The sequence below is a fragment of the Oncorhynchus kisutch genome, linkage group LG15 (genome assembly GCF_002021735.2).
Source record: "Oncorhynchus kisutch isolate 150728-3 linkage group LG15, Okis_V2, whole genome shotgun sequence".
Taxonomy (NCBI): Eukaryota; Metazoa; Chordata; class Actinopteri; order Salmoniformes; family Salmonidae; genus Oncorhynchus; species Oncorhynchus kisutch.
Window position 1 is genome coordinate 35,143,509 of NC_034188.2, and position 16,643 is coordinate 35,160,151.

Consider the following 16,643-nt stretch of genomic DNA (forward strand, 5'->3'; position numbering starts at 1 on the left):
ATTTGATTAATTGTTCAGCATTCTTATGGCTTGGGGGTAGAAGCTGTTAAGGAGCCATGTAGGTATGGGTAAAGTGCCTATGCATAGATAATAGACAGCGCATAGCAGCAGTGTAGAAAACAAATGGGGGGGTCAATATAAAAGTCTGGGTGGTCATTTGATTAATTGTTCAGCAGTCGTATGGCTTGGGGGTAGAAGCTGTTAAGCAGCCTTTTGGTCCTAGACTTGGCGCTTATGTACCGCATGCTGTGCTGTAGCAGAGGAGAACAGTCTAGGAATTGGGTGACTGGAGTCTTTGACCATTTTTGGGGCCTTCCTCTGACACTGCCTAGTATATACAGTAAGTCCTGGATGGCAGGAATCTTAGCCCCAGTGATGTACTGGGCCATTCACACTACTGGCAGATGCAATTGCCATACCAGGCATACTGCCATACTAGTCCGAAATAGTTTTCAGGCCCTGCCACATCCGACGAGCATCAGAGCCGGTGTAGTAGGATTCCATTTTAATCCTGTATTGATGCTTTGCCTGTTTGACGTTTCGTCTGAGGGCATAGCGGGATTTCTTATAAGCATCCAGGTTAGTATCCTGCTCCTTGAAAGCAGCAGCTCTAGCCTTTAGCTCAGTGCGGATGTTGTCTGGCTTCTGGTTGGGATATGTACGTACGGTCACTGTGAGACAACGTCGTCGATGCACTTATTGATGAAGCCGGTGACTGAGGTGGTATACTCCTAATTGCAATTTGGATGAATCCCGGAACATATTCCAGTCTGTGTTAGCAAAACAGTCCTGTAGCGCAGCATCCGTGCCATCTGACCACTTTCGTATTGAGTGAGTCACTGGTACTTCCTTCTTTAGTTTTTGCTTATGAGCATGAATGAGGAGGATATAATTAGGGTCAGATTTGCCAAATGGAGGACGAGGGAGAGCTTTATGTGTCTCTGTATGTGGGGTTAAGATGGTCTAGAGTTAAATGGTAGGAGGGACATCCGAGCTTCAAGGGGTTTCAGATTTTACTTTCTAGGCTCCAAAAATATACTGCTGTGCCATTTCGATCTATGTCCACAGATCAATTTATAAGTGAAAATGTCGGTTGGATCCGGTACCAGAACTTCGCAGGTCCCCTAAACACGGGAGTTTACATCTAAGAGGTTTTAAAGCTAATCCTATGTAGTGACCATTGGTCAAATTGGCCACCTTTGCAGTAGGTACAAACTAAGTGGCTTTTTTTCCTTCAATTACAAAAAATGCCATTGGTAACAAATAAAAAACAATGAATTTCTGATTTGACTTACTTCCTTTTATGATTACTGGAAAGATCACAGGGTCCTCTCTTCAGAGATTATTCCTGGAATAATGAGATGACTCTCTGCTCTGTAATGATTACCACTAGTACAATTACCACTTCAAAATGATTATCCAGACACTTAATGGTACATACCCCCCAAAATACCTCTTCTGTTTTAGCTTTTTACCAGTATGTTATGTCCAAAAGCAGTTTATTTTTATATATTTTTTTTTTACAATTATGAAGATTCAACTTTGTTTTGTCCTATAGTGTCATTAGGGTGAAAACATGTTTAATAATGTTTGCAGATTTGCCCTAAATTCTGAATGGACAGTACTGCAGTAGTCAATTGGAATTGTGTGTCCAGTTGACAAGAATTGAAATGAATTTGACCCATATTCCCAGAGTATTTGTTCAAACTATGCAAACTAAATATGAAAATGCCCTGTGGTCTCCTTGTGACTTTGATTCAACTGTCCCTCAGCACCCTGCCTGTTTTTCCATTGTTGCATCTTGTCAGGATAGGGACATACTTGACATTGTTTTGAACCTTAACTTCCCTTTGTTGAGGTTCTTAAGGAATTGACCTGGAACAATTGGCTTAAAATCACGAAGACTTCACTTAGAAACTTTGTAAAAGCTTCGGAGAGAAAAGGCCTTAAGTCATTCATTCTGTACTATCACCACTGATCCCTGTTTAAAGGATGTTTCTTTGCTCTTTTTTTTTTTTTTTTTCCATATACCATGTGGACATTGTTAACCTTAATACTGCTGTGTGCCAAGTATAGGTAAGCCTCTCACTTTTGGGTTCAGGGGTCAGAGTTCACAGTAGGCCAGGGGCCTCCGAAATGTGCTTTCCAAGAGGTGAGGGGACAACGGGTATATAGCAAGGCCAAAGAAGATTGATTATATAATATATTGCTCTATGGGTCTTTTAAAATCAGCTTCATGATATCAATAGACATTGAGATATATTTATGGTTCATATGTGTTTAAATACCACAGCACAGTAGAATTAACCCTCGGATGTAGCTAGCTAACCATGTGGATGAGTTAGGGGTAACATCATAAGAGTATGTAACCTCTCAGAAAGGGGGTTAACAAAGCATTATGGTCATTACTCTGAGAGGGAACAGTCACCCCCTGAAAATCTAAATTCCAGAGCTGCTCTATATCAAATCTTTAGCGTATAGCGAAGGAGGATGGTCTTAGGGTTATAGGCATGCCTGCTTTTAGATAAGGAGTGCAACATTTACAGTCACCAGTACTTATGTCAAAACTGGACACGTATTCAAGTTTCAGGTTTTCTAGGAAACCTACTTTATTGCTGATATGCAACAATTTTACATACAACTAGCTATTTTCCAAACCCAACTAGCTAATCATTACAAAATAATATCCTGTTTGATCATTTTTCAGAGGTGAAATTATATCATGCTTCCTCTCAAATTACATTGTAATAGAACATATTAGAAAGAAACTGTTAGGAATATAAGGTAGAGGAAATTCATGTGTGGAACCTACTATATCTTCCCAGTTAATCCTTGTTCTAGTGAAATCTTCCCATCTGAGCATAAAGCCCTTGTAAATGGTCCAGTTGCCCATAAATAAATAAAAATTAACCACTGTTTATATAAATCAGGTTTTACAAGGTTGAGATGGCGCTTGTGCTCTTCAATGGGATGATTAGGTTGGTTTTTTTCGTCATTCATTGGGATCTTTTAATGTGCCCCAGTCTTGGTGGTGCAGTCTCCTTTCATGACTGCCAGCCACCATGGGATCTGTAGTCTGCTCTTCTGCTCTTCCTCCTCTAAAGCTCTCCTATCTTCCCTTTATTTGTAGTCGGCCCTGTAAACAAAACCCACAGCAAGTGAATGGGCCATATAAAGGAACTTGGAGTCTTTTTATATTCGTTTACTGTTAGTGTTAGTAGGCCCTTTATGATTCCACTGGCTCCAGTGACACGCTGGAATACAGGGAAGGGGAGAACAGCCTGTCTCCTCCAGAGCCATTTAGCGTCTCGTAACCTCGTAGCCTTTATTTTTACAGCCAGTAAATTGTGTCTGGGAGCAAACTCCTGTACAGGGCCCTCTCGCTAATGAGACTCAATCTGACGACTTCAAATATTCAAGGGTGCTTAAGTGCGTTTTTCGAACACACTTCGAACACAGAAGTGTTCTAGCACAGGTCTAACACTTTTTGCACGTTCATTTACCAAACACTTCTGTTAGGAATGGAGATAGTTATTTGATCACAAACAGCATAGTAGAACGTACACTTCTGAAGAACTGACACGGCATGTTAAGCTAAGACTCGATATGAAAACACACCCTATGATGTGGAATATGTAATTACAAAGCGGTTATTTAACTGGGCCGGTCATTGCCTGGCTCGTTCTCCCTGCGTTTCATCCCCCTTAACTCCTACATCATCACCCCCTTTAACCCCCACATCAAAAGGCCTGTCTCATCCTCTTTCACCCATCACTTTGAAACCAGGTGGATTATCGTCCATCCCAGTGCCTTCACCATGTCAGCATGACCACTTCTCATTTAATGGTGTCTCTGTCTCCTCTCCCCCACCCTGACATGGATGGATCCTCAGTTAAACCTAGCTTATACGCCCCTTCTTTGCCCCTCTGATGTCTTTAGCCCGTCAAAGCTGACCAGGGCGGGGGGGGGGGGGTCTGAGAACCTGACAGTAAAGAAGACCAGAGGTGGGGTCAGCCAGTTCTATTTCAGTTAAGGAAGTGAAACGCCAAGATGAGTAGCAAAAAAAATTGGATTGGATTAAAGGCCCTAGGTGGCACTTTTCAATTCTTGAATTGAAATTTAGACTAATGCTCCTCAATTAACTTGGAATTGACCTCTAAGTCCGTGTGAGCCCGAATCCTGAATCACTCTGACTTTGCAGCGGAAGCCAGTGGACAATATAGCATGAATCATTGTGTGCACTGTGCATGCTGACTCACTCTGTTGCTCATGGCTACCTTAAACTGTACTATCATGCATCTAATGTTTAACTAGTATGTGGCAATATTTGAGCACAAAGGGGGGGGGGTGGATAAAAAACACTGCTCAAAAAAATAAAGGGAACACTAAAATAACACATCCTAGATCTGAATGAATGAAATATTCTTATTAAATACTTTTTTCTTTACATAGTTGAATGTGCTGACAACAAAATCACACAAAAATTATCAATGGAAATCAAATTTATCAACCCATGGAGGTCTGGATTTGGAGTCACACTCAAAATTAAAGTGGAAAACCACACTACAGGCTGATCCAACTTTGATGTAATGTCCTTAAAACAAGTCCAAATGAGGCTCAGTAGTGTGTGTGGCCTCCACGTGCCTGTATGACCTCCCTACAACGCCTGGGCATGCTCCTGATGAGGTGGCGGATGGTCTCCTGAGGGATCTCCCAGACCTGGACTAAAGCATCCGCCAACTCCTGCACAGTCTGTGGTGCAATGTGGTGTTGGTGGATGGAGCGAGACATGATGTCCCAGATGTGCTCAATTGGATTCAGGTCTGGGGAACGGGCGGGCCAGTCCATAGCATCAATGCCTTCCTCTTGCAGGAACTGCTGACACACTCCAGACACATGAGGTCTAGCATTGTCTTGCATTAGGAGGAACCCAGGGCCAACCGCACCAGCATATGGTCTCACAAGGGGTCTGAGGATCTCATCTCGGTACCTAATGGCAGTCCAGGCTACCTCTGGCGAGCACATGGAGGGCTGTGCGGCCCCCCAAAGAATTGCCAACCTACACCATGACTGACCCACCTCCAAACCGGTCATGCTGGAGGATGTTGCAGGCAGCAGAATGTTCTCCACTGCGTCTCCAGACCCTGTCACGTCTGTCACGTGCTCAGTGTGAACCTGCTTTCATCTGTGAAGAGCACAGGGTGCCAGTGGCGAATTTGCCAATCTTGGTGTTCTCTGGCAAATGCCAAAAGTCCTGCACAGTGTTGGGCTGTAAGCACAACCCCCACCTGTGGACGTCGGGCCCTCATACCACCCTCATGGAGTCTGTTTCTGACCGTTTGAGCAGACACATGCACATTTGTGGCCTGCTGGAGGTCATTTTGCAGGGCTCTGGCAATGCTCCTCCTGCTCCTCCTTGCACAAAGGCAATTGTTGCCCTCCTACGGCCTCCTCCACGTCTCCTGATGTACTGGCCTGTCTCCTGGTAGCGCCTCCATGCTCTGGACACTACGCTGACAGACACAGCAAACCTTCTTGCCACAGCTCGCATTGATGTGCCATCCTGGATGAGCTGCACTACCTGTGCCACTTGTGTGGGTTGTAGACTCGGTCTCATGCTACCACTAGAGTGAAAGCACCGCCAGCATTCAAAAGTGACCAAAACATCAGCCAGGAAGCATAGGAAATGAGAAATGGTCTGAGGTTACCACCTGCAGAACCACTCCTTTATTGGGGGAGTCTTGCTAATTGCCTATAATTTCCACCTGTTGTCTATTCTATTTGCACAACAGCATGTGAAATGTATTGTCAATCAGTGTTGCTTCCTAAGTGGACAGTTTAATTTCACAGTAGTGTGATTGACTTGGAGTTACATTGTGTTGTTTAAGTGTTCCCTTTATTTTTTTGAGCAGTGTAGTTTTTCATTAAAAGCTCCAAATTGATTATTTCCTTCCCTGTGTTTACTTGGCATACAGGTCTTTCAGATTTACTTCCGAACCTGAGCTAACACAATGACCTTATCTCACATCGAAGCTGATTGTGCAAGCATTGCCCTCCAGTTATCGCTGTACCATAGCAAAAGTTAATAGCATTTCCCTTTTTTCCTGGAATCCACAGCTGCTAGGCATTTCTCAGATGTATTATAACCGGCAGTCTGTTTGCGATATAAGATATTGATTCAATGGGGCACATAATAGCTAGAAGAAAACAATGAACTTTTGCAATCACTATGTTACAAAATTGTACTTTTTATTTCATGATGTGAGAGAGTTGAAAGCCTGCTACATGCTAACTTGATGTGTTGCATGTTTGTAAATGTAAGTTATTTGAATGCTTTCCATACCTGATATTATTATAAATATCCTACACCAATTGAATGTCTGAAAAATATGGTCTCACCAAAAATTGCCAAAACTTGTGGATTACAACTTGAAAACTGAGCACATAAATACTCAAAATACCAGTATTTATGAATATCGAAATGAGACGGATGTAACAATGAAGAGGACTGTGTGTGTGTCAAAGTGTGTGTGTCAAAGTGTGAAGGCATTCAAAGGGGTTGACATCACTCAGGTACATCATAGTGTTTCACCCTTGACATTAATATATGTGAACTTCTTATGTTTCGGGGGAGATTTAATTCGGGGGGGGGTTCTACACTGCATCACTAACATTGAATCACAGCTTTAATATGGTGGATTTAAAAGATGTAGTGACCTTATGTGGGATACATATTCTCTTGGGTAAAGTTACTGTTTAGTGAGGTTAGGAGCCAGGTAGACAGTTATGCCTGAGAGTAAACGAGAGATGAATAAATTACAGCATATTTCTACCAATGCCAGTAATAGCTTGGGGCTGATCTAGAAATATGGGTTTGGCTGCTACTATCATACCATGCGCAGTTTACCCAATTGTCTGTGCTATTCTTGCGTATTGCTGTATATGTCACATTAAGTTGTTGTTAATGAGGTAATTGAAAGGTCAATCAAACATGGTTTGATTTGTCATCTTGAGTACATTTGTGTCTGTATTTTTTGTGGTAAAAACTCCATCTACAGTGCATGTTCATGAGTCATATGATTCCATTTGACCAAAAATAACCACTTTAAAATCTTTGTATAAACTTTCAACACTTATTTCTCAAAGCTCCGCTGAGTAACACTGGTGCCAAGCAAAGCCAACTCATCTTCCTTGGCCATGAATACAGTTTGTAAGCGAGTGTCTGAGAAAGAAGTCAGTAGTTTGTATGACTATATTCTTTACTCATGAGAAACCATGTCTCCAAGCTACATAAAATATATTATATTGCTCACACAGGAAATATGATCATTTATTTGTCAGTCTTGTAAAATAAACATCCAATGAACAAAGCCACCTCCCCTAGGATATGTCAATGACTGTCTGTGTAAAAGACTTAAGTAGATACGTTTTACACTAAAACCTAAAGTGCCATACAGTGACTAATAATCTGAAACTGAAATCAAATTTATTAGTAGCCGACGACCACTTCAGTAATCCGTTAATATTTGTCAGATGTTGAGCTGAAGTAAATTGTCAGCACTTAGCACATCTTGAGCGCAAATGCAAACCATCGTATAAATTTAATCCCCTACAAAAGTAGTAATAACAAATGTATCTCCAGTATTGGTGTTTCATGTGACCATATGATGTAAACCACACCAAAAGCTGTCATGAATGCCATTTCATGGCAGATACAAAGTGGGGGGACTTGAAAGCGTCTCATTATTCAATATTTACACGTGGCTTTGTAGTGCACTCAACAGAAGCTTTTTATTTAAAGTTGAATCCATCCCCCAAAAAATCCCCACTCCTCTCATCTTGTGGGAACCAAAGTAATAATGAATCTCTCGCCATCGGTTATCACTTTTGTACTGATGGGAATTTCTTTTGAGCCAAGTTGAAAGGCCATTATCGTCATTAACACTTTTTTTCAGGCCTAATCATGGACTGTGCTTAGTGCCCTATAAAATTGGTTAGATTTGTTGCCTGATTCCAGTTTTCGCTCTCAAAATCACACATTTAAAAAAAAATGGATGTGCTAAATCCACAACAATGCTTAAACCACATCAGGAGACCACTTTTGAGGTCTGGGAAAAATCTAAGAAATGTCCATTTTTGGGTGTATTTACCCTTTATTTCAACTGCAACAGCCAGAGACCGTTGTTTGGTTAGCAATGTTTCTGTAGCACTAATCTGATTGCAGAGATTGCGAAACAAATGGCCACTGGATTAATGCAAATATTCATACTCTGCCAGGAAGGCATGGGCTACTTTGTAGTTAATATTTAATTGTGAAGGTTTTGGGAAAGCCTTTCAATCTACCAGAAGACTGTTGTCATTACATTAGCATCATTGCTAACGGCTACACTAACTGGTAGACGAATGCGCACACACAGACAGGGGCATTTCTGTGCTGTTGCCTCTTCAGAAATTTGAAGGAAAATATGAATCACTGATGCATATTCTTCATGTCTTATGATAATTTTGGGCAAATTAATTCATGTTCTATTGTTACCACCACAACAATAATTGAGTATCGACTGGATGTCTAGTCACAATTCACAATGTACAATGTTCAGATAATGCATCTGTGCCTGTATAATACTTTTTGTCACCCACATTAGTTCAGACAGGAAACGCCAGATATCCATTTAACCATTTATTAGAAGATTACAGTATATGCAGTACATTAGTCTTGGCGTTGGCTCTACTCCTTCGGGGTATCTCACTGTCAGAGCATACATCAGGTAAGAAAACAGTAATTACAGGCAGTGAACAAGGTTTGCTATACCAATCCCCATGACTGAAGCAAAAAGCAGAGCCCAAACAGGAGGAAGCTGGGGTGGATGGTGAGAAAGCAGCAAACACAAGCATGGCAAATACCACATGTTTCAGTATTAGCATATCACCAAGAACATCAGCGCATAGCTTGCGCACGGCAGCCATCAGAGAAGTGTGTCCAAAACCTGGTTGACTAAATAGACTACTATATTAAGGTAGAGTGATGAATCTAATTGGTGCAATATCAGCTGATGCACACTGGTGTCCTGTATGAACCTGCTGCACTTGATTTCGGACAGGAAACGCCACATATTAATTTGAGCTATTTATTAGAAGATTACAATACATGCAGACATTATTAGTCTTAGCTTTGGCTCTGCTCCTTCAGGGTACCTCACTGCCAGAGCATACATCATGTACAATAATAATAATAATTACATGCATTGATCAAGGTATGCTACTGTATACCAATCCCCAAAACAATAGAACCACTGCCAGACAACAAACTATGTGTATGACAGACGCCCGCCATTAAGAGCTTAAAATAGACCAGCAACGTCATCTATGTTATATGATTGATACTATGTGTAGCATGAAGGTGAAACTAGGTGTAGGCTACAGCAGGCAAACCATACTGATATTGCTTCTCAGAAACCACGTATAGGCTTATTTCTCATGTTACTCACAACCTGGTGTCCTCGCTGAGGCAAGATGAACCTGTCCTGTTGGTAAATGAGAGAAATTCTACCCATATACCCACACACCATCTACACTGTGCTGTAAATCACACCATAGTGAGATAGCTTCTCAGAACTACCTGAGCGTACAAAAACATTAAGATACTCTACCTGGGGTCCTGCAACATTAAGGAAGTTATATACAATAAAAAATATGACATAACATTACATTTCATAACACCATCACTCTACTACCACATATCTACTATCCATGTGTAAGTGTGTGTCTTATTATGTGTGTTTGTGCCTCAGTGTAGACGACGGGGAGGAGAGGTGAAATGAATTTTAAGACTTGAGACAATTGAGACCTGGATTGTATATGTATGTGTCATTCAGAAGGTGAATGGGCAAGAAAAAATGTAGAAGTGCCTTTGAATGGGGTATGTAGGTTCCAGGCGCCCCGGTTTACGTGTGTCAAGAACTGCAAAACTATTGTGTTTTTCACACTCAACAGTTTCCAATGTGTATCAAAATGGTCCACCACCCAAAGGACATCAAGCCAACTTGACACAACTGTGGGAAGCATTGGAGTCAAAATGGTCCAGCATTCCTGTGGAACGCTTTCGACATCTTGTGGAGTTCATATCCCGGCTGTTCTGATGGCAAAAGGGGGTGCAACTCAATATTAGGAAGGTGTGCCTAATGTTTTGTACACTCAGTGAATGAGTAAGTTTATTTCACATTTGACTCACTACTGTCCTTGTTTGAGGCAAGATGAAGCTGCCATCTTGGTAAATTAAAAATAATCTAGCCATCTTACTGCACTGTAAACGCACTGTACTGAGAGTGCTTCTCGGGAACTATGGGTTTATTTCTCATGTGAGGATAAGCTGTCATCTTGGTACAATGACAATATTCTACCTATGAACCCAGCCAACCACCTGCAGCTATATATACAGTGTTACAGTAAATAGCACAGTAGAGGCTGCTGATGGGAAGTATCAAATGTGTTTGATACCATTCCATTTACTCCATTCCAGTCATCATTACGAGCCGTCCTCCCCTCAGCAGCCTCCACTGATAGAGCAGATTGCGATGCATTAAGAGAGAAGCAACATACAGTGCCATCGGAAAGTATTCAGACCCTTTGACTTTTTTCACATTTTGTTATGTTACAGGCTTATTCTAAAATGGACTAAATAGTCCCCCCCCCCTCTTCAATCTACACACAATACCCCATAATGACAAAGCAAAAGCTGATTTTTAAAATACATTTTTGCAAATGTATTACAAATATAAAACTGAAATATCACATTTACATAAGTATTCAGACCATTTACTCAGTATTTTGTTGAAGCACATTTGGCAGCGATTACAGCATCGAGATACTACAAGCTTGACACACCCGTATTTGGGGGGTTTCTCCCATTCTTCTCTGCACATCCTCTCAAGCTCTGTCAGGTTGGAGCATTGCTGCACAGCTATTTTCAGGTCTTTCCAGAGATGTTAGATCTGATTCAAGTCCGGGCTCTGGCTGGGCCACTCAAAGACATTCAGAGACTTTTCCTGAAGCCACTCCTTCGAGGTCTTGGCAGTGTGTTTAGGGTCAGTGTCCTGTTGGAAGGTAAACCTTTGCCCCAGTCTGAGGTCCTGAGTGATCTGGAGCAGGTTCTCATTAAGGATCTCTCTGTACTTTGCTCCGTTCATCTTTCCCTTGATCCTGACTAATCTCGCAGTCCCTGCCGCTGAAAACCATCCCCACAGCATGATGCTGCCACCTCCCTGCTTCCCCGTAGGGATGGTGCCAGGTTTCCTCCAGGCGTTCAGGCCAAAGAGTTCAATCTTGGTTTCATCAGACCAGAGAATCTTGTTTCTCATGGGCTGAGTGACTTTTGGCAAACTCAAAGCGGGCTGTCATGTGCCTTTTACTGAGGAGTGGCTTGCTTCCGTCTGGTCAATCTACTATAAAGGCCTGATTGGTGGAGTGCTGCAGAGATGGTCTCCACAGAGGAACTCTAGAGCACTGTCAGAGTGACCATCGGGTTCTCGGCCAACTCCCTGACCAAGGCCCTTCTCCCCCTAATGCTCAGTTTTGCCTGGCGGACAGCTCTAGAAAGATTCTTGGTGGTGTCACGTTCTGACCTTTATTTCCTTTGTTTTGTCTTTATTTAGTATGGTCAGGGCGTGAGTTGGGGTGGGCAGTCTGTTTGTTTTTCTATGTTTGGTTTCTGTTTAGGCCTAGTATGGTTCTCAATCAGAGGCAGGTGTCGTTAGTTGTCTCTGATTGAGAATCATACTTAGGTAGCCTGGGTTTCACTGTTTGTTTGTGGGTGTTTGTTTCCGTGTCAGTGTTTGTCACCACACGGTACTGTTTCGGTTTCGTTTCTTCACATTTCTTTTGTTATTTTTGTATTCAGTGTTCAGTGCTTTCTTTGATTAAAGTTATTGACACTTACCACGCTGCATCTTGGTCCGATCCTTACTCCTCTTCAGAGGTTACAGGTTACAGGTGGTTCCAAACTTCTTCCATTTAAGTGTGTTCCTAGGGACCTTCAATGCTGCAGAAATGATTTGGTACCCTTGAATCAAAGGTAACATTCGTAAGCGGCAGAGGGTCATTGGCCCATTATCTTGAGGGTGACCTGGGACTGATTGAGCAACAGTTACAGCATCCATGGTGGAGTGGGTTGTCTATAGCTCAGAGCTAGCCCGCAACGCTGGCAAAAGAACCGAGGCCCTGATGTTTTCCAGTTTCTTGTCTTTGAAACTGTCATTGTTGCTTGCATCAATGTTGAACAGAGGTTTGCCAGATGCTGCCCGTGGTGAGCATGCAGCTAGCATAACATGAAAGAGAGGACAAAGGCCGTGTTAATTCTAGTTATGTCAACCGATGTTCCATAGTAGTCCATGCTAAATTCTTGAAGTGTATGAGAATACTGTTGACATGTGAGTGTCCATAAAACGACCAGAACTTGAGTGATCATGCAAAGATTAAAGGGATGGAACATTTTATTGTATGTCCGAATGACGAAACGGTCATACAGGCCGCGTAAGCCCAACACAATTAATTTAACGTGAAACTCAAACTTGTGCTAATTGGAGGAGAGATACTCCTTGATATGCATGTTGGGCGCTGCTCCGTAGCCCATAAAGAATAGGTCGATCAGATGGTTTGAAACTACATACAACATACAAATTAACTCACAAAACTGCAACCAACTAAGCTATGCATAACCACCTGTACTATTCAAACAGCCTAATGTCACTACTGATACTGCTAAGCAAAAGCTGATGCATCTGCAGCAATCACGAGCATGCTCAATGAGTGACAATGATCATTTAAAACCTTAGACTATAAGGTAGGCCATCTGAGCTGTGGGCTTATGTCAAACGTTATATGCCAGTAGCCATGACAGAAGAATAGACGAACTGATAACTAGAGAAATAGACCCTATGGATTACTACAATCGGCCTACAATCGAACAGAACGTTTCATTAAAAGGTGATAAAACGCTTGATCGCAAACAGCTGATCGCCATGTGGTGTTTAAGAAGCCCTCAGCATGCTAGGTAATGCAAGTATAAACAGCCTTCCAATGCAGCCGGAAGCTATAGCAAGCCTTGATTAGTCATCACACTGCGATATAGCGCCAGCTTCCCCACTAAGGTCCAAGGTGAGAACTTGGACCTTATTGGCTAGACTGCATTGGATTGCAAATAAACCGCCTCTACCCTCCATTCTGTTGACGAACATACAGTCACTGGAGAACAAACTGGATGACGTCTGTTCAAGGCTATCTTATTGTAGCAACGTGTCGTTTTAATGTCATATGTTGAACATCCTTTTACTGTCTGCCTAAAATGCTGAACTGTTATGGACTACTGAGTTCCTCCAAGCTCTCCCTCTCTCTCCAAGACAAAGGGTTAGAAAAGAAGCCCTTCACACCTAGGTGTGATACCATGTGACCTCACAGGACTACAAAAGGACTCTGCTGTCTCCCCCTCACTCTCTTAATGCGGCCGCATGCTTCCCAACTGAAAAAGTTTGCTACACAAGTTTCTGCTTCATGTTGATTCAACCCGAAACTCAGTGTGGATTCAACATGGCTAATGACAACTTCGAGCATCGATTGACCGAGGACGTACAAAAGTACCTTCACAAGTACGATTATAGCCATGAATTATGTAAAGACCTGCATTAAATGCCAATTCGTGTAGGGTTTGCGACAAGTTCGTCATGGCAAAGAAAAGAAGCAAGGGCCACAGTGGAGATGCTGGTGGAAAGGCTACTCAAGAAATTCCTTGTTCAGCACATGATGCATGGGAAGACTGAAAGCAACATGCTGTCTTCACCAAAGGATGGGGTATGTTTTGGTATTTTCTATTCTAGTCAACCAAAAGATTAGCCATGCTTTGCTAACAATAGCTAGTCAGCTAGCGCTAGCTACTTGGCTGGCTAGCCTCCCAGCATACTCGTGCAGGGAAAGCAAGTCAATCAACTAAACAAAAGATCTTTACAACTTTTGATCAAACATAATTTTGTCAAATAAAGAAAATAATAAGCTTCCCACAGTTTGATACTCTAGCAAGGTCCATCTAGTAAAAATGTTGCAAACATTTGAGCAGAGTTGGGGTGGCAGGTAGCCTAGTGGTTAGAGTGTTGGACTCGTAACCGAAAGTTTGCAAGATAGAATCCCCGAGCTGACAAGGTAAAAATCTGTTGTTCTGCCCGTGAACAAGGCAGTTAACCCACTGTTCCTAGGCTGTCATTGAAAATAAGAATTTGTTCTTAACTGACTAGTTAAATAAAGGTTAAAAATAAAGAGTTGAGTAGCTAGGCCAGGCATACTCAACTCTGCTCAAACATTTGCAACATTATATAGCCTATTGTAGTCTCGGTTAATGATATTTGATGTTCATGTTTTGGATATGTGTACTAAATAGCCCTCTTATTTTGAATTTTCAAGGCACAAACATGAGTGAATGGAAACAGCACCTGGTTTTGTTCTCTGTGCCCCAGCACTGCCTGTTCACCAGTCCCAAGCACTACTTCTGCCCCCAGTAGATTGGTGATTGGCCCCCAGCTCATCTCCTGCACTGAGATGCAGTGCAGAATTAGAAATAATCTTCATGCTGAACCTGGGAAGCTCTATCCTGGGCCCACCTCCAAGACCTACTCCACTGTCTTGCTCCTCACCGACGCCTCAGAGCAACAGCAGTAGTAGCAGGTGTGTGAGAAGGGAGAAAAGGGCTGCAGACTCAGTTATTGACATGTCACTCGTAAAGGCAAGACATATCTCAAGATCTGGAGAACGTCATGTACCGAGCCACCAGCTTGTCCCAGAGGTAAATAAATACAAATAATTTCAGACCTTCCCTTTCCTCTCTTCTGTTGTCATTTTCTCCTCACCATGCACACTGCTCTCCAGACACTCATAGTTTCCCCCCTCTTCTCATCCTCTCCACAGGGTCCTGGCACCTATTGCTGATTTCATGGATGAACTCTCGCCAAAACTCTGGGAGGAATTCAATCACCAGCTGCATGAGTTCATGCATGACTTCAAGAAGAGGACATGGACTGAACGACTGGGACCACAGTGAAATTAACAACTTGTTCTGTTGTTATTCAGACATTTCTGGACTCAGACACTAGACACTTTCATTGTGTTTCATGGACACTTTTGCTGTTTACATGTCTGTTCATAGCAGACACTGTTGTACTATTGCTCAGAAAGATTTGACACTACACTCTGGCACTTACATTTGATTCCATAGACACTTGTTTGCATGTCTTTTCTCAGCAGACACGTTCTATTACAGTTTATTTTTAGAAGCAAGAATAAAGGTTGATTTGTTGGCTAAAAAAGCTCTGACATTTCTCAATACAAAGTGTTTCAGTGCATTATATTTGAACATCAAGTGCTGACAACGTACAGAACAGCTGTGTTCCACGGACTCTACAGGCTTTCTTCTACTCGTGGTGTTGTTCTAACTAATCTAAATTACTGCAATCTAAATAAATCCCAGAATCAGGTTTTATTTTATTAACAAGATTTAAACTCTACTGGTTCAGAGTGCACACAAAGAACTGAGTCTTTGCGTCCTTCAAGAATCCTCATCCTTGCAGCCATGATGCCAAATTAATTCTCTGACTCTGACAATTAGGGGTGGTAGTTCCAGGTACGCCCAGGTTTATTGAGATGGACACCTGTGAATGAGAGGTAACAAGAGAATGTCAGATATATATTTGGTAAACAAAAACAACTTACCATTTTCCAGGAAACATGTTCCAAAAACATTAATAAAATATCACTTCTCATATAGAGGTGCATACATGTGTGCAGTAACAAGGGAAATTAGAAACAAAAATGAAATTGATTCCAACATTCTATTATCAACATACCTGGATAAGGGCACATTAGGTTCTCATCTAGGTGGAAAGCTGCATCTCCCAGGAAAACATGAGGACTTGGTGATGTGGTACCTAGAAGGACAGCTGGCGGTGTGGTAAGTCGAGGGTCTTCTGCAGCAATTTGGACCCAAAATAGAACTTGAAACACTCCAACATAGTTGTCTCGGCCGTATGCCCCTGCTGTACATCCACCATTGTGAACCTGTAGTTTTGCCCGAGATAATCTCTGTCTCCGTATCTTGCGTATTATATGTGTTGCTAGGTACATCAATTCTAGTAGATCTCGGGCAATTTGCACAAATGACATTTTCTCGCCAGTCGTGTCTTCTTCTTCCATGATATCATGGCGGTCCGCAAACAAACGTTTAACCCTCCTGTTGTGTTCGTTTCATGTTAATTAATTCTGTGTTCCCAGTCCAAAATGACAACTCCATAATAATACATATATTATCACCTAATGTTGTGTTAGATGTTTTTATCAACTTAAGTTCTTGTGAACATTACAAGTTTTGAACTTCTATTTGCTATTTATGGCCTGTAGGCCTCATTGACCTGAGCTCATGCTACTCGTTTTTGAGTTTTAAAAAAAGCATAATGTATGGATTATTTTGACTATTAACAAATACTCAGATGAAACATTGTGCTATTTATCACAGACTACTTCACTGTCAGTTTCCTGGCCTCTCTCCTCACCATTGTCATGATCAAAGATATGATCAAGAGCCTCACAGTATATCGTTTGGTCATTGTGCA

The 16,643-nt window shown here is 42.0% G+C and overlaps 1 long non-coding RNA gene across 1 annotated transcript; it reads left to right on the plus strand.

Annotated features, from left to right (window-relative positions):
- Positions 1-13,463: 13,463 nt before the first annotated feature.
- LOC116353688 (uncharacterized) lies at positions 13,464-15,329 on the plus strand. The gene is made up of 3 exons (XR_004203230.1): positions 13,464-13,842; positions 14,446-14,824; positions 14,947-15,329. It is a non-coding gene; the product is annotated as an uncharacterized LOC116353688 (long non-coding RNA).
- Positions 15,330-16,643: the final 1,314 nt, after the last annotated feature.